The sequence below is a fragment of the Euprymna scolopes genome, chromosome 24, assembly GCF_053919585.1.
Source record: "Euprymna scolopes isolate OS-2025 chromosome 24, ASM5391958v1, whole genome shotgun sequence".
NCBI classification, from domain to species: domain Eukaryota; kingdom Metazoa; phylum Mollusca; class Cephalopoda; order Sepiida; family Sepiolidae; genus Euprymna; species Euprymna scolopes.
Genome location: NC_136505.1, coordinates 438,086 through 460,882, shown reverse-complemented (window position 1 = coordinate 460,882; position 22,797 = coordinate 438,086). Strand labels below are relative to the sequence as shown.

The 22,797-nt window shown below is 35.2% G+C and overlaps 1 long non-coding RNA gene across 1 annotated transcript; it reads right to left on the bottom strand.

Annotated features, from left to right (window-relative positions):
• Nucleotides 1-748: 748 nt before the first annotated feature.
• Nucleotides 749-19,972, bottom strand: LOC145246556 (uncharacterized). The gene is made up of 2 exons (XR_013863132.1): nucleotides 19,833-19,972; nucleotides 749-3,175 (listed from the first exon to the last, which is right to left on the bottom strand). It is a non-coding gene; the product is annotated as an uncharacterized LOC145246556 (long non-coding RNA).
• Nucleotides 19,973-22,797: the final 2,825 nt, after the last annotated feature.

Sequence of the window (22,797 nt, the reverse complement as noted above, 5' to 3'; positions counted from 1 at the left end):
TGCAAATAAACATAATTCATGCAGTTGGTTGGTTCTCTTATGCAAAACAAGGAGCTAAGAAATCACATGATAGATCACTATATATATATATATATATATATATATATATATATATATATATATATATTGATGTTGGACTACATGTTAACTATTGGTTCCTAATCACTACCTTTATTTCTTCTTTAATTTTCTTTTCAAAAATTCCACAAGCCGTTATATATCAGTTAAGAAATTCGTTTACATAACTAAAAATAATACTTGTATATTATCCTTATGTAATTGACATATTCCTGTTAGATCACCAAAGTTAGGTGTTGATCTTAGTCAATATTAAAATGTGTTACCATTTGGGAAGACCAGGTGCTGTATGCGCTTTCCACTCAGCATTGTTTTCAGTCGCCCTGTAATAAGGTGTGCTGACTTAGATGTATAGTTAAAGATTGCCGAACCTTGCTTAACAACCACATGTACAGTCACTCTTTCAGGACATATCCATTGTCTCGAACCTTAACAGATGTCATGATAATCATAATCCTTATGTATAATATTGAAGTATATAGTCTTATTATTTTACTATCTAATTTACTTGTGTTAACTGTATAAATGAAAACACTATGTAAATTATCTGGAAGAGATTTACTTTTTCTTAGACTTCTTCCAGTCATTACAAATTATAACAAAGTGACTGAATCAACACAGAGTGAGAACAAGCGAAAGAAATCTATAGATAGTTAAGTCAGATGACATGTTCAGTTAATTTCAATTTATTTAAAATTAAAATGGAATTAAATAGTCCCAAAATGATTGTTACAATTTAGGTTTCTCCACATGTTTGAATCCTATTGGAGACGAATATATTTTGTAGAGGAACCATCTGCCATTTATTGTTACATTTGTCCTTTTTCTACGTCATTTGTTATTTTACTCATCTCCTTTCTAGTAGGTTAAATACAAAGTCAGATATGGGTTTGATCCAAGTGTTTTCATAGAACTAACTGGATTCAAACTTGATACAACCGGGTTTTCAGTCTGTACGTTAACCACTTAGTATCCATCACTCACTTAACTACCACCACTTAAATAATTTATGTTCATTTTTATGTGGTTAATATTGTTCTTTTATTTTGTCCTTATTATTTTATTAATTTTCTAAGATATCACTACAAATATAACTTAATGTAAGTGTAATACAACTTTTTTGTGTTTTATATTGAAGTTTATGTACTTATCTGCTTGTGTCAAAATGTAAATAAATTAAGTCCAATAATTTTGTCCTAGTTTAATCTAGGGCACAAGGAGGATTTCAAGTTTACAGAGGATGAATTGACACCACAAAAAATTGAATTCAAAGCCACAAATAACATGGTCATCATTACTGAAAAAGGAAGGGAATCATTCTGACGAAAGAGTTCTAAGACTGCAAAATGCTTAGAACCACTGGTCTAGGACAAAGTTTCTTGCCAGGTTTAGATAAATGGGCTGAATGATAAAAGATGGTGGAGAGACGAAAATGAAAATATGAAGGATGCTTGTTTTATAGTTTGAAAATAAACTAAATTATTCAGACTACTGTTCTCATTTTAAGTGTTATTTTCAGAAAGACTCGGTCGATGTAACTTCAGATCTTCTTCAGATGTATCAGCAATCTTTCTGTCAAACACAGACATTTGTGTCAAACTGCACAAAATTTCAAATGGAAGCCTTTATTTAATCCACTATGATTGGACAGAAAACCTAGATTATTCACAATTGTATTTTTGAGTATCGACCATACTGTGCACGTAGGGTTTTAGAACTGTGCGTTGTTTAAATATGGTTACACTTACATATGCCTTCTCATATGATTTTTCAAAGTAGAATACAATGAAAATGCAGTTCTACAAATTGGACAAGAATATGGCTTCTCACCTGTGTGAGTTCTCATGTGTAGTTTCAATGCATATTCTATGGAAAATGCAGATGTACAAATTCTACAATGAAATCGTTTCTCACCTGAATGGGTTCGCATGTGGATGTTTAGTGTAGCATGTTGAGCGAATGCAGATGAGCAAACGTCGCATGAAAATGGTTTGGCTCCGGTGTGTATGTTCATGTGTGATTTCAAAGTTGAACTCTGTGCAAATGACAATCCACAAACCTCACAAGAATATGGTTTCTCGCCTGTGTGTACACGCATATGTCTTTGCATATAAGCTTTCTGTGAAAATGACCAGCCACAAATTTGACAGGAGAATGGTTTCTCGCCTGTGTGTATTCGAAGATGAGTTTTTAAGCCAGAATTCTGTGCAAATGCAGACCCACAAACTTGACAATGATATGGTTTTTCTCCTGTGTGTTTTCTCACATGTAGTTTTAAAGATGACGGTAATGCAAATGAAGATTGGCAAACTGCACAAGTATATGGCTTCTCACCTGTGTGTGTTCGCATGTGTCCTTTCAGCAAGGAATTCTCGGAAAATGATGAGCCACAGATTTGACATGAATATGGTTTTTCACCAGTATGTACACGCATGTGGATTTTTAAACTTGAACTTTCTATGAATGCAGAGTTACAAATTTCACAAGAATATGGTTTTTCACCACTGTGTGTTCGCATGTGTTTGTTTACGGTGGACTTTCGTGAAAATGCTGATCCACAAACCTGACAAGAATAAGGTTTCTCTCCAGTGTGTGTTTGCATGTGTTTTTTTAAACTGGAATTCTGTGCAAACGCTGATCCACAAATCTGGCACGAATATGGCCTTTCCCCTGTGTGTATGCGCATGTGGACTTTCAAATTAGAATTTGTCGAAAATTTAGACCCACAAACTTCACAAGAAAACGGTTTCATATTTGCATGTAGTTCCATGTGACTTTCAAGGTGCTTATCCTCTGAAAATGTAGCCTGACAAACTTTACAAGTAAACATTTCCTTACCTGTATGCCTCTGCATGTTGGTTTTTAGTGACAAATGTCTGTTCAATAAACTTTGCTATAACGTAATGTGATTTTAAGAAGGTTTGTATGAGTTTTATTACAAAGTAATTTATTATAAAATGTAGATATCAACAATTTAAAGTAAAATAATTCTTTCACTGTAAATCTTTGTAGATCTTCTAGAAAACTACTGACTTGGATGTTTAAATTTTCTTTCATTTTTTGTTGATAAATCATCTTTTTCTTCATTTATTTATATCTGTAAATAAACGAGAAATGACATTAGCACAAATACAATGTCTTTAAATCATTTAGTCTAAGTTTATCTTTTACGCAACGTATTGCATTAGTCATGCTTACTTATAGCATTAAACACTAATCTACATACTAATTTTAATATGAGGAATTTTATTTATGTACAAAATAAAAGTCATGTGTAAATCTTGCTACTATGAGAGCCTCAGACAATACTGTGCAATAGAATATATAAAATGCAATATATTATAATTATATTGTGTCATATTTGTCCCATATTAAGCGAGGAAAAAGCCTTTTCTTTTATCAAATTATTTATAAACAAAAATCTTTCACTGCGATATCCAAACTTTTATTATGCTTACATATTAACTTTAGTTCTTTAAGGTACATAAAATAAAATAATATTCAAACTGGTAGCCACCAAATTATCAAAATATTACCATGAAAAGCGTGTATGTCTCTAGAATTAATATGAATTACTAATGACAAATTATATATACGATATTAAGATCTAATGATTTGAAAGTATGGGTTTAAATAAACAATCTCATTGTGAAAAAGGATACTTTACATAATGAAAGAAAAGATAAAATAGATGCAGAAAGTAACACTGTTTTTCTTTGTCTGGAAGGATAGTTTCTATTTTTTAGATGGTCTAATCAAGAAATTAAATGTCTCGTACATTTTGATAAAAAAGATATCTTGGTGGCAAACTGAAACAATTGCATGCTGCAAATAAAAAATTGATTTTTGGTAAACATGGTTATATACTTTTCCTTACATTTCATGTAATTTATACATTACAATATTTTTATTATAGCTTAGTCTAACACTTACGAATATTGAAAAGATTATGTGTTATAAAAATTTATATATGGAAGTTATTTATATATATTCGCATCTATGCAAGTATAATTTAGCATCTAAAGACGAAGATTCATATCCAGATTTCAACTAACCACAATAGTAATTCATTTCCTTCTTGAAAATAACTTTTATTAATAAGATTTTTAAGTGCGACTTTAGGGCCAGATCTTATAAAACTAGACTTACCTTTTCCAATTACATCAAAAACGATTTTCCCCTAAACACTTAAGCTTTATTTTTAAAACTTAATTATTTCCGTTCTTTACACAAGTTCAAATTTTAAACATTGGTTTACTAAGGTTATAAGTCCAAATAAATATATCTCTTTTGCATAATCTTTTCTGACATAAATTACTTCTTACCTAAAAATTGTTGCAAAATCTAATCTTTGTGATGTATTTGACCTTTACTTTGATGAAAAAAAGAATCATTTGCAAATTACTTATGACCTTTATTCAGACATGACTGATGGAACAAGAGCATGCTATCCCTATGAAGTAAATAAATTCGAAATTCCATCCAAATTCCAGAGTTCGGCAAGATACACCTAAAAAGCGTTGAAGGTTATATTGAGCGAAACGTGAAAATGATGCTCAAGATTCGTCTGCTGAATCCAAATAATATGAATAACTAATCCTCATTTAAAACATTCAGAAACATAAAAATCTCATTGTTGTATTTGCTGCTTTACAAAGCTACATACAAGACTGATGTAATAAATATAAGTACAGCCGGGTTTTCACTCTATACAATATGATTGACTGGTTAAGCTATTAATACTGACTATTAGAGCCACCTGGGAGAGATGTTAAAAGGTACACCACAAGCCTCATGCTAGGGAACACTTATTGTCCATGAACACTTATTCAGTAAGATAACTATCCAGATTAGTGCTCAAAATTCTTCAAAATAATATTAGGCTATTTCTCCCACCATTTTCTAGCCTTTCAGAAGTACTTTTTTACAGTGTAATTCATTATCCCTACTATGATACTGCCTTGAAGTTATTTAAGTAACCACTTTAAATATTTCACAATTATGAAAAGTTATTAATGTTGATATGCTCCTTTTTCTCAGACATGTCTTGCAAAAGAGATATATTAGTTTTAAGTAACTTTGCAACAGTTTTGAACACTTACTGAATAAGTGTTCATAGGCAATAAGTGTTCCTTTGCAAGAGGTTTGTGGCGTATCTTGTTGCGGGGGCCAGTCGTCCGGAGACAATCGACCCAACAACTAACAAGGTAGACACAGGCAGAAAAACGGTGAATAGGCAAGAAGAATGACAGATACAGGAATGTTCGTTTAAAGGACGAAAAATCGCGCTTTTATTTGTAAAAAACAAAGGATGTGTTCGATCAAGAGTCCTCGTCCTCATCTTGATTGGTCGGCTGGTTGTCAGGAACGAGTGACTTGACCGAGTCTAGGTTAATCAGGGACCGGGGGCCTTGACCCAGGAGCGGTCTAGGAATGGCGTCCGGGACTGGAAAAGGAAGGGAACAGACTGCGAAGCAGGGCCAGGTGTTGCAAGAAGAAGTCTGGGGCTGCAGACAGGAGGTGCAGAAAGCTGAAGGCTGGAAATGAAGGAGGCAGGGGATGCAGGAAGCTGGAGCTGCAGGAAGGGGATGCAGGAAGCTGGAGCTGCAGGAAGCAGGCGGGAGATGTAGGAAGGTGTAGCTGCAGGCAGGAGATGCAGAAGGCTGTAGCTGCAGGCACGAGATGCAGGAAAGTTGGAGGCTGCAGGAAGCTGGAGCTGCAGGAGGCAACAGGCCGTAAAACGAAGGGGAAGGTCTTTCGTAGAAGCTAGCCCTGAAAAGGGCTCTTCGGATTACTGCTGCGGCTGCACTGCACTGTGGTCAGGAAAGGCTAAACAGAGTAAACAAAGGGGAGGTCTTCTGGAGGAACCTAGCCCTGAAAAGGGCTCTTTGAATTACTGCGGTAGCGGCTGCTGGTACTAGAACTGGAGTTTGAGCGCTGCTGCTGCATGAGATCCTATGGCCGTGTTTGGATCTCCTGTTTCAGGGGCACTCTTAGCCCCCTAGCCGACCTGGTTGATTTGGCCAAGACAAGCCGTATTCATGTTGTCGGCGTGATATTAATATGGTCGTTTTGTGAACACAAACAAACGATTCTAATTAATTTTAGACGGAAATTTATGCAATCAAAAGTAGATTGTGAGCATATTGATTCCATTTAAAATTAATTTTGTCTAAAGGATAAATGTTAATCGCCTGTTTTAATGGTGTTTTTTTGTGATATATTTAAGTCACGAGTTGATGATAAACGGGAGAAAGAAAGGGTGAAGGAATTCATTGCGGCCGGATCTGTTTGCTGGTTTCTACACTCATGCTCTCGCCGTGTCATGTTTTAAGGTAAAGGGGGGCATAAGGGGGCGGACAGGGGAGAAAACCAAAGAATATATTGAAGCGGTGATTTCCACCGCGACAACCTTTTCATATTTCTCCTAGGTTAGGTTGCTCTAATAGTCAGTATTCATAGCTTAACCAGTGATGCAGCAGTTGCTCTAAGTATTACCAAAGAGTTTCTAATAGAAAAATGTAGCAGAATTAGCAATAACACAAATTAGGGGAAATAGAGAGCTTACCTCGGATACGTCTGTTCTGTGTCAGGCTGAACGGAAGAGAGAGTTCCAAGATGGTGGCAATGGGTTTTTATTAGTGTTGACCCCATGCAATTCTTGTAGAATCGTGTCTACTCTCGCGCGATTATGCAAATAAATAATTCCTGGCCGGTATAAAGGCAAGACGCTGGAAAGCAGTGAGCCGTGTCCTGCAGATTGTGTGTAGGTGGTTCTGGTGATTGGATTGTTCTTTGTGACGAACCACTTGTCTGCGAGAAGCGAGTTTTTTTTGTTTTTCTCCTTTTTTTCTCTACGGTTATCACAGCCAAGTAATCCCTCTCTTCTAGAGATGGGCGATACTGACTATTTCCTATCTGTGTTCCTAATTTTTTTTTTTGCCTACTACATTTTGCTTCAAGCTATTTCGGCCCGACTATGGCGAAGGTGTGGATAAGCAGTCATAATATCAAGTCATTCTCTGGTGAGGGGGACGTAGCATGGCTAAAAAAAGTGAGACTTGTTCCATCGGTCGGGTTTTGAGTTCGCACATGCCATCCTTAGCAGCCCGACTCCGTCACTGCAGTCACACTACAATTTTCCCTACAGCGTTAGAGATCCAGTACTGTTAGTCGGAATACAGCAGCCTGATAAACTGTTAAACTAGGAACTTCAAAGCTGTCAGACATAAGTTGTCTAGTCAAATCACATGGACATATGCAGCAAGCAAGCACCCTCAAGATACCCTGTTTTATAGGAAGGGAATGAGGCAGAAGTGGGGAACACCATTCACTGAACCTAGTCACAAAACGAGACCAAGCACTAGGTGTCTCTTCTAAGTCCCTGTGATCACACCTCTACACCTGGCTGTTAGGCAAAGAAATATAAAAGTCAGGCGATAGACAGAGCCTATCTACTCCTTAAACAGTTTAAGTTTGCAAACCGGTAATTTGTTTGTATCACCAGCTCTAGGGATTAAGGATGCGTCCCTCTCACATCTGTCTGGTTCCAAAAACGTATGAGATTAGTAGCACAGGTTTAAACATCAGAATTTCCCTTCTAGATGAATAGGCTGAGAAGATCTATGGGCCCATCAGCACCAAAAGGGGGAGACTAGCGCCTGGGTTCTAAACTAGGTATTTCTGTACCACTGCATGGGTAGTTAGTACTAAGGATATATGTATCTACTAAAACGTTACACTTCTCCTAAAAAGAATTAAAAGAGAATTGAAGGATACAGTTCTCTTGTTATGTGGAAAAGAGGTGGGTAAGTTTAAAGAAACGGGTGTAAACATTAGATATCTATTGGCTTTAAAGGAGGAATAAAATATGGTCTAAAAGTTGTTCATATATAAGTAGAATAACAATAAGATAAAGAGTTAAAGTACGATTCAAAATGTTATAAGAATTTTAGATTTAGTTTTCATGCAAAAACCACACCACATACTTTAGCCCACAAAAGGGAAAGAAATAAGAGCATCTACTTGATATAATTTTAAGTATAGATATATACTCTGACTAATAAGTATTTATTCAATATAGATGTAATCACAAATATAAGTATAAACTATAGATAATAAGTGTCTACTAAATAGATACAAATATAGATATAAACTATGCATAGTATTTTGAGAAAAGCTGAAACGGAGTGAAGTATACATATATATATAGTTCAAACGTATGCACTTAAATTCGTGTTATTTTTCCTTTTCGAGGGTATCTTCAGTGATGTTCTAGGCCTAGATCATTGAGCGGTTTCGGGTCTTTCAACATCATACCGTCCTCCCTAAGCCGACCCCACCAGAGCAGATCAGTCTCTAGCGAACCCTCGTTAAGTGGCATACTGCAAAAACACAAAACTAACTTAATCGGGCTCTTTATATAAAAGATTGGTGGGCGAGTGCATTCGAGTCGGCCAAGGTGATCCATCCACGCTTCCTAGTCACTTGGAAAAATAATCATGAAAAGAATAACATCAAAATAAGACACCCCTACATGTTTCACTTAACGTATAGAATTCATTTCTCTACCCCGGCACTAATTCGTTAATAAAAAAAATAAAAACAAAAACTACGCGACTAAAACAAATTTACTATTATAAAAATAAAATCTCTACGCATTTTGATTAACGTTTAAAATTGTTATTCCAATACTACTCGTTTAAAAACTCTAATCGATTAACATGGGTTACTAAAACAAAAAGATATACATATACATACATATAAATACATACATGCCGTTTAAAAATTCTATTCTTCCCCTGTGAAGAAATAAATACGAAAACTAACTCGATTAATAAACAAAAAAAAAACAAAAAAAAAAACGTCTTCGCGAAAACTTTAAAAACCGAAAATTAAACATTTATTACAGAGAATCGAAGACTAACGAAATTAACTAATTACACACGATTAAAAACTAAGTTCATTGTCCCTCCCTTTGTGCATATGTACATATATTTCCCACCCTGATAAACCAATTTACATCTGTAAATTGGTCTATCAGGGTGGGAAATACTCTATTTTTCTTTTCCTATATTTTCTGTGTATTTTACCATACATTTTCGAAACAAATAACAACCGTATTATATTAACACCTTGTATGAGAAACGAAACAAAAATGAAAAGCTATTGCATTAGATGCAAAAGACTGAAAATTTAACGAAACAGACGATTTTACGATTAAAAAGTCTAAGCAAACGATTTTACGATTTAATGACTAAGCAAATGATTTTACGATTAAAAGACTAGACACACGCTTTTACGATTAAAAAGAACTGACTAAACAAACGATTTTACGATTAAGAGGGAATTAACTAATTACCATTCCACTAGAAAAACATTTCCCACCCCGATCAAATACTTAACGTCTAAAATTAGTTGTATATTTAAAATGTAATTCCCCCACCCATTTTTTTTCTTTTCAATTTTTTTAAAATTTGTTTTTCACTTTACATATTTTCTTTTAAATTGAAAATAATGTCAAAAAAAAACCAAAAACTTTTTTTTTCGTACTAGTTTATACGAACTGGAGTTTTTATTTTACACACACACACACACATATATATATATATATATATATATATATATATATATATATATATATATATATATATACAGATAGATAGATAAATAAAGTTTTGAAAATATATATGACAAGCAATACAGAATTTTCTACGTTGCATCTTTGTGGGGATTTGTTAAGCTATTGCATGGAATTGATGTTAGTTCATGTTTTTATATATATATATAGCTATGGTACTGGGTTTGCTAGTCAGCCAATCAGATTCTTAGTTACTCACACACCCATTTACTGTAGTCAATAAATGCACGCATTTGTTACTTTCTTGTGTTAGCAAGGATTGTTTCCTTCATCGGAGATGACATAGTTTAAATCTGGATGTTTATTTACATTTTATGTTATATTAGAGTATTCATTCATGCATTTGTTGATTTATTGATTACTAGCGAGGGGTACCCGGCGTTGCCCGGGGGTTTGTAGGTGTGTGTGAAAAAAACCCGAAATGTGAAAAAAAAACAGGTGCCCGTGAAAAAAAAATGAAGCCTTGACGCGCAGTTGGAAAATAGTAAAGTGTGAAAAAAAAATAGGTGCGCGTTTTTGATTGACGTGACGGCGATAGGTATTCAGCAGTTAGCATTTTGTGCGGGACAGTTTTTAATGAGGTCAATAAATCGGTTTGTTTGTTTTTAAAAACCCGCTCCCTGTTTATTAGGGGGAACGTCTCGTCTCGAAATGAAAGCTACCGTCTGATATGACGAAGTCGACATTGACCAAACGTTACTTAGCTCTCTAGAGACCACTGGCTTTCGGCCAGTGATTAGAGTCGAGTTTCGCTTTTTGTTTATACCGAAAACCGAATGTAATGCGTGCCGATGCGGGAAATGTGGAATAATTAACGTTTGAAAGTCAATAAAATTAAATAGACAGGCGAGCTCCGTAGTTAAGTGTGAGATATTACAATTTATAGATGATATAAAAAGTTTTAAGAAGTTGTGACGTGAGCCAGCGCTTCTCTGAAAGAAGCCTTTTGTGGACATCGAGGAAAAGCGTACATGCATACATACATACATACATACATTTTCGCTTTTATATATATAGACTAGCGAGGGGTACCCGGCGTTGCCCAGGTGTTTGGAGGTGTGTGTGGGGGGGCGGGTTAAAAAAAAAGTAAGTATGAGGATCAAACCCGAACCGTTGAGGCAAAGTTGTAAATTAAAGTGTGAAAAAAAAAACGTGCGACGTTAACCATTGCCCCACCGCAAACACGGAAACACGTTTGAATTTATTTAATTACTTGGATTTGGCAGGTGCCCGTTTTAAGGAGTTAATGAGGTCAAGTTTGACTGCAGGATTTTTATTTTCCCAAGATGTTATAGGAAAAAGACTAACCTACATGCGGCGAGCAACAAATGTTGAATATTTATCTTCCGGAAATCAAGCAAATTAAATAGACAGGCGAGCTTCGTTGTTAACTGTGAGATATTACGATCTATATGTGATATAAAAAGTTTTAAAAAGTTGTGAAGTGACCAACCGCTTCTCTGAAAGAAGCCTTTTGTAGACATACAGAAAAAGCGAACATACAAACATACATTTTCGCTTTTATATTTACAGATTGTTATAATTATCGTTTTTGTTATTGTGGTTATTATTATTAGTACTATTTTATCATATTTTTATATTGTAATAATAATAATTTTAATTATATATATATATATATATATATATATATATAAGGTTGACTAAAAAGTTCTTGTAGAATTTTTAATTTTGATTTCAAACGATGTATTTTCAAATAGGTTTTCGTTATAATACCTGATTTTACCGTTTTAAAGAGCGATTTTCACTCTAGCTAATCGTTTAAATTACAATCGTTTTAAAACAATTATGCTTTCTTTTTAGAACCTTGAATACAAGATGGCAAAAAAGCAAATTTTCACATTTTTATATTTTAATTCAAGCTAGGCTGAAAAGCTACTGAAACAGTAATATCAACGAAGCGTTTGGCCCAGGAACTACTGCTGAACGCACAATGGTGGTTTAAGAAATTTTCTGGTGGTGACGAGAATCTTGAAGGTGATGAGCATAGCAGTCAGCCATTCGATGTTGACAACGATTAATTAAGAGCCTAGTCAAATGCACAACTGTTTGAGAACTTGCTTCTGACATAGACATAACACATATAATGATTTCCAACAACTTGAGAGAGATTGGAAAGAAAAAAACTTTATAAATGGATGCCTCACAAATTGAACAACTAAAAGAAACACTTATGAAGTGTCATCTTCCCTTCGTTTACACAACAAGAATGACCCGTTTCTCAACTGATTTGTGACTTGGGATGAAAAATGGGTTCTGTACGACAACTAGCGATGCTCAGCTCAGTGGTTAGATGCCAACAAAGTTTCACGACATTTCTTGAAGCCAGAGTTGTACCAAATGAAGGTCATGCTGACTGGTGGTCTGCAACTGGTTTAATTCATTAGTTTTTTCAATGCAGACGAAACCATTACAGTGGAGAGGTATTGTCACCAAATGGATGAAAAGCATCAGAAACTTTTACAACACTCAACATTTGTCAATACAAAAGGCCCAAGTATACACCACGACAATGCATGTTGTTAAACAGACCCTGCACAAGTTGAACGAATTAGGCTACAAAACTCTGCCTAAACCTGTCATATTCTCCAGATCTCTCACCTAAGTCCCACCCATTTACAGTAGAGATCCCTAGGTGTAAGAAAGCCTTTTACTCCAAAAGTTTCTTCCCCAGAACTGCAAGACTTTGGAACTCCCTTCTGGGATTCTGCTCTCCCAACTGTACTGATATGAAGAAGTTCAAGTGTAATGTGAACAAACATCTTACTACTCATCTCCCTTCATAATGCCCCTGCAACTTATGTCCCCAATAGTAGCCCGCTATTTCAAAGTGGCACTGTGCCTTGTTTGGGGTGAAAATTGATTTTAAAAAATAAAATAAAAACCTACCGACTACCACTTTTTCAAGCATTTCAACAACTTTCTGCATGAGAAATGCTTCAAAAACCTAAACGATAGTAAAACGCCTTTAGTGAGTATATCGCCACCAGAACACAAGATTTTTATGTTACTGGCATAAATACACTTGTTTTGCTTTAGCAAAAGTATGTTGATTCTGATGGTGCTTATTTCGATCAATAAATTTTTGTTTGAGCCGATATATGTTCATCTGAATTTAAAAGTTAAAAAACTGCAAGAACTTCTTGTCATCATGATTATATATATATATATATATATATATATATATATATATATATATATATATATATGCAGATACTATTTGCTTTGGATTGCCTGGGACTGGATGTAAATCTGACTGATCCAGGCACTCTCCTGAATAAAGTTGCAATGATGGTCACTCTATCGTTTGACACTGATTTCTTAACTATATACGAACTATCACTTGATGGTGGTAGTTGTGGTTGTTCCCTTTATTTCTAGTCCACTGTGAACTAAAAATAAATAGGTTGGTATGTAAAATATATATGGATTGTATTACGAAACACAAAAAAAAAAACAGCATGTGACATGCTACTTGATGAAATAATACACACAGCGCCATTGTTGCTGGCTCCATCGATCTCGAGAGATCATGAAATTCCATGACCTGATTCAGTTTAGGGTTGCAGCTTATGGTGCAGGCCGATGCAGGAGCCACAGGACCTGCCACAGTTGCTGCAGATGTAGCTTTTCTGTCTCTCTGCCTGGGCCAGGGATGAAGCTGGATCTGTCTTCTCCTTTCTACAGGCCCGCTTTTTCTGCCAACATGCGGTTCTTCTTTCTCTTAGCCACACGCCGGATGGTGGTTCGCCAGCCCTCATGGTCTGAGGCAGCAATCTCAAGCTTTGAGGGGCTGAAACTGCCGCCCTTCAGATCATGCTTGTAGACATCCTTGTAACGGAGGGCCAGTCAGCCAGTAGGTCTTGTGCCAGAGGCAAACTCCCCAAAACAAAAGGTCTTTAGGGTTCGTCCATCATCCATCTTGCTTACATGGCCCAGCCAGCACAGACGTTTGATTATCAAGATGGCATACATGCTGGGCATTCACGCCTTGGCTAGGACGTTGATGTTGGTGACATGGTCCTGCCAGGTAAGGCCAAGCAGTCTGCGAATGCAGAGAAGGTGGAAAGCATTTAGTCTAGCTTCCTGGTAGGAGTAGGGGGTCCATGCTTTACTATTGAATAGGAGAGTGCTCAGCACAACTGCCTGATAGACTCACATCTTAATGTTTATGGTCAGCATATCGTTTTCCCACACTAGCTTGGTGAGGTGGGCGATTACTGTGGCTGCTTTGTCAATCCTTGCATCCAGCTCGGAATCAAAGAAGAGGTTGCTAGAGATGGTCGAACTAAGGTATGTGAGCCTGTCCACCACTGCAAGGGTATGCTTATGGTTGGCGCCTTGTGTGTTTCTTGGCACATGATCTCAGTTTTCTTTAGGCTGATGGTTAGGCCAAACTCCTTGCATGCCACTGCAGTGCTTCCTCAGAATGTGCAGCAAGGGCAGCATTATCAGCAAAGAGCAGTTCTCTGATGAGAACTTTCAGCACCTTCCTCTTTGCATGAAAACATGCTAGGTTGAAAAGTCCCCCACTGCTCCTTGTGTGTATATATACGTCATGATCAGAATCTTTAAAGGCATATGAAAGAAGTAGGGAGAAGATTTCAGAAAATGTAATTAGGAAGGGTTCAGAGCTTGACCCGTCAAACTGTACTGCTCCGTTTATGTGCTCGTGGAAAGAAACAATTAGGCTCAAGAGTTTGGGAGGGCATTCAATCCTCTGGAGAAGGGAAAAGAGTTCATCTCTGCTAACCAGGTCAAAGGCCTTGATTAGGTCTACAAAAGCCAGATAGAGGGGTTGTCTCTGTTCATGACATTTCTTCTGTAATTTTCTTATGGAGAACACCATATCGATGGTTGATTTGGCGTTCCTGAAGCCGCACTGTGGCTCTAGGTAGACACACTCTGCAAGGGCCTGAAATCTGTTGAGGAGAACATGGGGGAAGGCTTTACCGACAACACTTAAGAGCAAAATGCCACGGTAGTTGGTGCAGTCACACCTTTCTCCTTTGTTTTTGTAGATCATGATGATCTTTGTAACAACTACTGTGGCATCTCAGTCTTAAAAAAAAAAAAACAGCGCCATAATGCAAACCCTAAGTAGACATTATTTTCATCATACCTATTCTTAAAATGAAAAACACTTTTCAGGAGATAAAAAATAGCTGATGCCGTGGATAAAAAATATACAATAATAGTAAATATATATAAAATAGTAAATATATATAAAATAAGAAAAACAATTAGGCACATCGCCTGACAATCTGAACCAGATCTGAGTAAAGAAAAAATGACTCTACACACAGAGATGAAGAAATAAGTGATGAAATAAAACAAACTACGAAAATATGATGTAGTATATGGGCCCAAAGTTTAAGACACTTAAATACTAGTGGCTTCACGGATCAATAAAAGAAGTCATCTGAGCACTTATGGAACTTCTTTGAAAGTCAGCTTTGAGTGAATGCCAATTTTAGTATCCACAGATATCACATTATGCAGTACGCTCAGAAGTCGATTGAATTATTAGATGACTTCATTACATAAGCGACAACATTACCACAAACATGTGACTGCACAGATGTAGAGATTAGAAAGAGACTTATAGAGCTCATTATATTTTTAACAACATATGATGCTTTCCAGAACAGGCTCTACGACAAGCCAAAAGGCTACAGTATAACCAACATACTGAACAAAGGTCGGAAGTACAAAGCCCTTACCACCAGAAATGATCAGCTGAACCAGCTCGGAATGCTGAAAGCAGAAAGAAAATAAAACATTAACTGAAGCGGAAAGTGTGAGAACTGCAATATGTCACACCCAGCATATAGTGATGAGTTTACTCTGCATGGATGCAAAGGACATTGAGCAAGATGATGCAGAAAGACTAAGTCAAGCAAACACAAAAAGAAAAGCAGATACAGGAGCAAGACTCACAACTGCTACTACTAAATCCTAAGGAGAACTGAATGTAGGAGATAAAAAGAAAGCACTAACCACATTAATATTAGAAGTGATGAAGTTACATTCTCTATCAGTATTAAATGCATGGATAGTGTAGCCAAGGAACTTAGAGACAAAGTCTACACAACTCTGAATATCAAATCACTTCACCTGAAATGTACAACACGCCACACTCTCCACATAAAAATCGATTCTGGGGCAACCGGTAACACACTCTCACTGAGAACTTTCCAACAGATGTATGAAATATCACTAAAAGCCCTATCCATTCTGTGACTTTGTCCACATTTGAAACTCACCTTATACAGAGGTGACCAAATTTGATGTCTTAGAACCACCAGCTTTCCATGTCATTATAGGGACTCAGAGTGGACAAATACAACATTTGATGTTGCAGAAGTACCAGGATTTGCAGCTAATAGCCATACATGTGGACACCTTTAAAAAGTGTTTAAATACACCTATCTCTTTTATCAGCCAACTTATGCCAAAATACCCCAGGCAATTTGATAGGATTGGAAATTTTAATGTGACCAACAAACTTCTACTAAAGGAAAATGCACAAACTTTCTTCAACCCTTTACACAAATGTAGTATTCACCTAAAAGACGAATTGAAGAAAGAAATTAACAGGCTCCTTGAGGAAGTTGAGGAATACACAGACTGGTTTGGCATACACAACAAAGAAAGACGGGTCCCTCTGAATATGCATGGACCCATAGAAACTCAATGCCAGCCTCAAAAGATGCCTGCACAAAATACTGACAGTGGAAGAGCTAAACTCAGCATTTGTAAAAGCCAATGTGCTTAGTAAACTTGATACCTAGGCAGAATACTGGTCAGTACATTTGAATGAGGAATCACAACTGTTGACAACCTGCAAGATGTAATTTGGACAAGTATGCTGGCAACATCTACTGTTTGGTTTCAAAATCTCACACTATATCTTCGAAACGAAAATGGACAAAATTCTAAAAGGCCTAAATGGCATGGCCAGCATAGCCAACAATGTATATGCATGACCAAAACAATGAAGACCATGACAAAAACTTGCACAACCTCATGGCTCGAACAGTTGAAACTGGACTTGTACTTAATAGCAAGAAATTTTTCATAAAGCAGCCAAGTATATCATTTTTGGAAACATATACATCTCTACTGAAATTAAACCAGACCTGGTTAAGGGGCACAACATCAAGCAAATGCCAAATCCACAAATAACAAAGTGGAATGATGTTTTCTAGGTATGCTAAATTATTTTTTCCATATATTCCAAATTTTGCTGAAAAAGCTTACCCATTGTGCTATCTTCTTAAATCCTAATCACCATGGATTTGAGACCCTGACAATCAAACATGCTATGCGAGCTCAAGGAATTGATTACCACTTACACATGCCTTTTATACTACAATCAGACTAAACCCACATCCCTGAAGGTGAATGCATCACAGAAGAGCCTGGGCATAGCACTGATCTAAGATGGCAAACCAATTGCATTTGGATACAAAATATTAACTGATATACAAATCAGATTCAGCAACATTGAATAAGAGATGTTGACAATTAGGTATGGTATTTAATAATACCACACCTATCTCTACAGAAAATCTTTTTCCATCATCACAGTTCATAAGCCACTGGTTAACAATTGCAGTCAGCACCACACCTGCTACAGCAAATGCCATTAAAAATCCAGAGCTACCGATATCAAGTAACATACAGACCGGGCTGCAAAATGATCTTTACTGACAACCTAAGTCAACTGCCTAACCCTGAAAACAACAAACCAATTGAGCTAGATAAGAAGGTGAATAGCATCAACATTAAAGTCGATGAGGATCAGATTTTCTCAACCATGCGCCTCTCAATTGAAAACCAGAAAACGCTCTGAAACAAAACAGTGAAAGACCCAATCATGAATCTCAAGGAGAATATATACGAGGGATGATATCCATGAATTACTTGCTGAGATTGGTCCTTCAGCGATGAATTTGCCATAAAATCTGGAATCTTGTTCAAGGGTAAACAAATACTCATCCTGGACTCTCTGAGAGAAGACATCCTATACCAACACCACCAAACCCATCAAGGCATAAAGAAAACATGCCGACTTGTGAGAGAAAGCATATACTGGGTAAATATCAACAATAATATTGAAAGGATATGCAAATCCTCTACACTTTGCCAGGAACACCAAGGTGTGCACAGGCACAAACCACTGCACCCACCCGACAGTCCATCTCAGTCTTGGAAGTTTATCACATCAGACCTATTCAAGATTGATGTTGAGCAATTCCTGCTCACCATCGACAGGTACTCAAAGTACCCAATCATCGATGAAATGGCAACACCAGTAACCAACAAAGTAGTGGTAGATAAAACGTTGTCCAGATAAAATCATGGCGAACAATGGTCCAGATTACTCAAGACAGGCTTTCTAAAACTTCATCAAATCCTGGGGCATCAGGCACATTATAAGCTCACCTCACAATGGCTTGATAAAGGGACAGGTGAGACATAATAAATCAACAATTAAAAAATGCAAAAGAGAGAGAATTGACATCTAAGTTTTGAAGGATCATATCAAGAGTTGCTCAGGATAGTGTGGACAGAATTGTTCAGTACCATGCCAGATCATGTAGACGGAATTGTTTTGGACTGTGCCGGGTTATATCGACAGAAATGTTTGATACGGTATTGTAATTAATTTCAAAAAGGAAAAAATATTTTTACACATGATTAAAAAAAAGTTATAATGAAAAATGTTTTCACGGCGACATTCAGAAACTGACAAGTTTAGCTAAATTTGGAAGTTAAATAAAATCATTGTAAAAATCCCTTGGAAGATAAATATTAGTTTTTCTGGGGCTATTTCAAAGATAATTATTAAAGCAAAGGCCTAAGATATTGAATTAAATGAAAAAAATGTACCTTTTTGTACAAAAAGTAGCTTAATTAGACACAAAAAGTGAGAGACTCTGGCTTTGCACAATCAAAACAAACGAAGTTGCCTAGCATGAGTTTTACAGAAGCTCAAAATGTCAAAAGGCTATCTGAAAATGACGTCAGGTGGTTGGAGGGTGGTAAATGGTTCAAAACCGACTGGTTTTCTTTCTTTTTGTTTCGTTTCCAGCCGTGCATCCGTACATTCCTATCGTGAAATGTTTGTATAATTTTTACCATTTTTTTTTATCTAATTATTTTTGTGTGTTCCTTCTTTTAAAAGTTTTCAAGTTTTTTATTTTTCAAGAGCATATAAAGATTATGTTCCGCTGACGTTCATTTATGCCAGCATAATATTCGAATCTTACATATAAAAATTAAGTTAAAAATGTAATCTTTAAAAAAAAGAGGAAATATTATTTTGCAATTATATTCTTTTGTATATGAAAATATTAAATAAACAATGCTTAATTCGATGATAATATTGTTAGTTCAAGAAATCAATTTTTCTTTTATGGACATTAAGGGCTTTTTCATAATGTTCCTGAAAAAATTATTTTTATTGTTACAATACGATGCTTTATTTTCATAAAAAAAGCAAAAATAAAATCATTCAGTTTTTTTTTTTTTTTTTTTTTACTACTGAAAACCACCATTTTAGTAAATGTGTTTTTTGTTTAAACAATATAATAGATTTCAACTAAAATTCAAATAAAAATAATGCGCTCATTATATTTAGTGATCATTATTTGATAAATACTGAAAATTTCATTAAATTTAGTAAATCTTCTGATTTTGGTGAATTTTTAAGTGAGGGATCAAAATGTTTAGACATTTTGAGCATCGATTATTCATTTTGTACGTACCTATTATTAAGTAATACATTGAAAAAAAATTTCTTAATATCCAAAAAAAACTACTGTCTGCGCAAAATTTAAATGTGATATTCGTTTTCAGCATACTCGAAAATCAGTAAAAGTCATTTTAAATGTGAGTGTTAAGGTGGAAAGAAAGTAAAAATTTCCCAAATCTTAATATGAAACATTGTTTTAACTTTTAAATTTCATCTTCTTTTAAGCCAATATCACATTGTATTCGTAACGGTAGAGAATGAAACGTGACATGTTTTAATATACTATTTAGAAAATTGCAAAATAAAAAGAAATTCAAGTTACATAATACTTACGTATGTCCAATATTCATTTGCATGACTTGTTTCAAAGAAATAATAGCAATAATAATAATCAGACGACTAAAAGATTTAAAAAATAAGAGGTGAGAGATTTGTTTAGTTGGGATGTTTCAATAAAAATTCATCAAGATGACAACGAGAAAAACAGCTTCGCAGAAAAATAAAAACTCGGGGGAAAAGTCGAATGACAGTATCTATCGATTTCAGGTTTTAAGGTAAAATTATTTTTAATTAATTTATTTTAGTTATTTTATTATTGTAATTGGGGAAAGGGTCGATTGATCGAAAACACACACACACACACACACATATTATCTCGAACTGAATTGCCCGGCCCTGATGCTCATTTCTTCCAGCAACTTGTCATTTGTCATTTTATCAATCTAAGGACCGGATCAATCGCGCTGAAATAATAACCGGGTTTGTATTACAATCCACATTCTTCGATAATTTCTTGTTCTTCGGTAGCGCTTAATATTACCTATTTTTCGAACTGAATAAAGATTTTACATTAAATAAAAACACTAAAAACTTAGCCAGTTAGGTAGAAAAGTAACTTACCTTGTCTTTGGTAACATTTATTTGTTATATATTTGTTTTTTGACAACTTTTTCATAACTCTGTGGATGATAATACAACCCAATAACTAGGTACGTGCAAAATGAATGCCAATGCTCCAAATGTATAAGCGTTTTGACCCCTGTTTTAGGTGTATCAGAAATTTGGAGGAATTTTTGACACCCCTAACAGAAAACTGCGAATAAAATATAAAAACCTCGTAATTTCTCTTTTTAAAGTGGGTTGTTTATTTTCTTTATGGAATATACTTCCAAAATAAAATATTAAACTTGTTTAAAAAATAATAGAAATATTATTTTTTATTTAAAAAAAAACAGTGTTTACAAAATGCCGGCGTGTCTTCATGCAGCCATTTTTTTACGTAATAAAATCAATAGAATTTTACGAGTTGAATATTTTTCAATTTTTAAACTTTAAAAATCTATCAAAATTTTTCTATTGGTTCAATTTTTACAATATTTTCAGGGTCAATGTGAAATTTTATGCTCTTTTCAATAAACCAAATATAATATTTTAGAGAAACGTTCATTTTTAATTCACTCCCCCCCATTTTGAAATGTCTCTTAAAATGTTAATAATTAATTTATGTGCCAAAGTTTTATATATCACAAATTGAAGATAAAAGATCAATAAAGAAAATATTCTACTTTAAAACAAACAAAACAAGAATAGTTTTTTTTTTAATTTACCTGTAAAGTCCAAAGTGTAAAACCATTTTTTTTTAAACCACGTTGATTTTTTTTTAATGAAAGCTCATGTTATGCTTACATCGTCAAGTAAATACCAGACGCTGACGGCAAATATTTTTATTTCATTGAATGTTTTCTTTTTTTAGATAAAAAAAAAAAAATTAGTCGATAAAGAAGTATTAAAATATATCAATCAAAAACTCGTGTATTTTATTAAAAGAATTTTTTAAAAAATCGATGAAGCGGATTTTTTTGTTCTAGGGGAAAAACTTATAAGTGAATGTGCGTTTCCTTTTTAACTACGGAGGAAGAAAAATACTAAATTTGGTTAACACACGAAGTAAAAAAGAGACATTATTTATGTGCCTTGGACGAATCCGTATTTCAAAAATTTCATTTTAGCAGCAGCAGCAGCAGCAGCAGCAGCAGCAGCTCTTTACAGCTTTGTGCAAAACACGTTGCGAAAATGCGATTTTCTACGACCCTCGCTTTAAAAAATCCTTTTATTTAAAAAATACATGGAATTTAAAATATAAATATGGATTAATTCTTAACAATGAAGGATGGAACTACCCACTATTTTTTTAAGTAAGTGATTTTTTGGCATTTATATATATATTGTGACGGTACCACGAGCCTGTTTCTTGACGAGAACCTCCCTGTACGGTACCAAGGTTGGAGTTCTCAGAGAAAATCCCAAGGCCGGGCACGCGTTTTAAGAAAAAGAAAAGTTTGACGGGTACCGACTGCAAATTATGCGGTCTCTATGGTACAGTGTCCAGGTTCAGACCAGAATCGTCGTGGAATATACTCGAGGCATTCACGGGCGGCAATGTAAGGCAAACAAAAGAGACACAAGTCAACACGGGTATGAGAGTTATTAAATCAACAATTTATTTAAACAAATTGAACCGGGTAAAATGTAACTACGAAAACAGAACATGCAACTGAAATCATAACTGAAATAACATGAAAAAAAAAAAGAATAAAAGAATATATACATGCAGACAATGATTTGGGACAAGGAGAGGGGGGGTGAGTGATATTTCGATTGTCTTAGGAAGGTTCTTTTTGTTCTCTTCGATGAGAATCAACGAGATATGAGTGATACTCAGAGAGGGGGGTCACACTGAAAGTCTCAAGATATAGAGATAGTTTTTCCCTCTTTCCTCTATTTTTTTTTGTTTTCTTTTCTTTCCCCCTTTTTTTTCTTCCTTTTTTTCTTTTTTTTTTTATAGTCAATGATATGTTACTTATGGGCCGATCAACAGGGGGGGATTCAGCATTTAGGAAAAAACCTTAGTTCGAGGGTTGCTTTTCTTCTCCCCATTTTTTTTTCTTTTTCCTTTTTTTTCATGGGGCATTCAACAGTTCACATAATTGATCGAGCAAAAACAATTTAGAAAGAGTTACTTAACTTCTTTTGTTGAGTCGACGTTCAATTCACCCGAAGCTTCTTTCCCTTTTATGAGGTGCTGGTTTAAAGGATCGATTCTCGTAAATTCCAATCCATTTATGCTAAGGTGGATATATGTTATTCCTTATCAGCACGGCGTGAATTCCAATCGATTAGTGCCAAGGTGGGTATATATTGTTCTTTTGTGGCACGATACGAGTCGACGAGATGTTTTTCTCTTTTTTGTTTTTTCACCATGCAAATCAACCGCGGTGTTTCCATTTTTCGAGCAGAA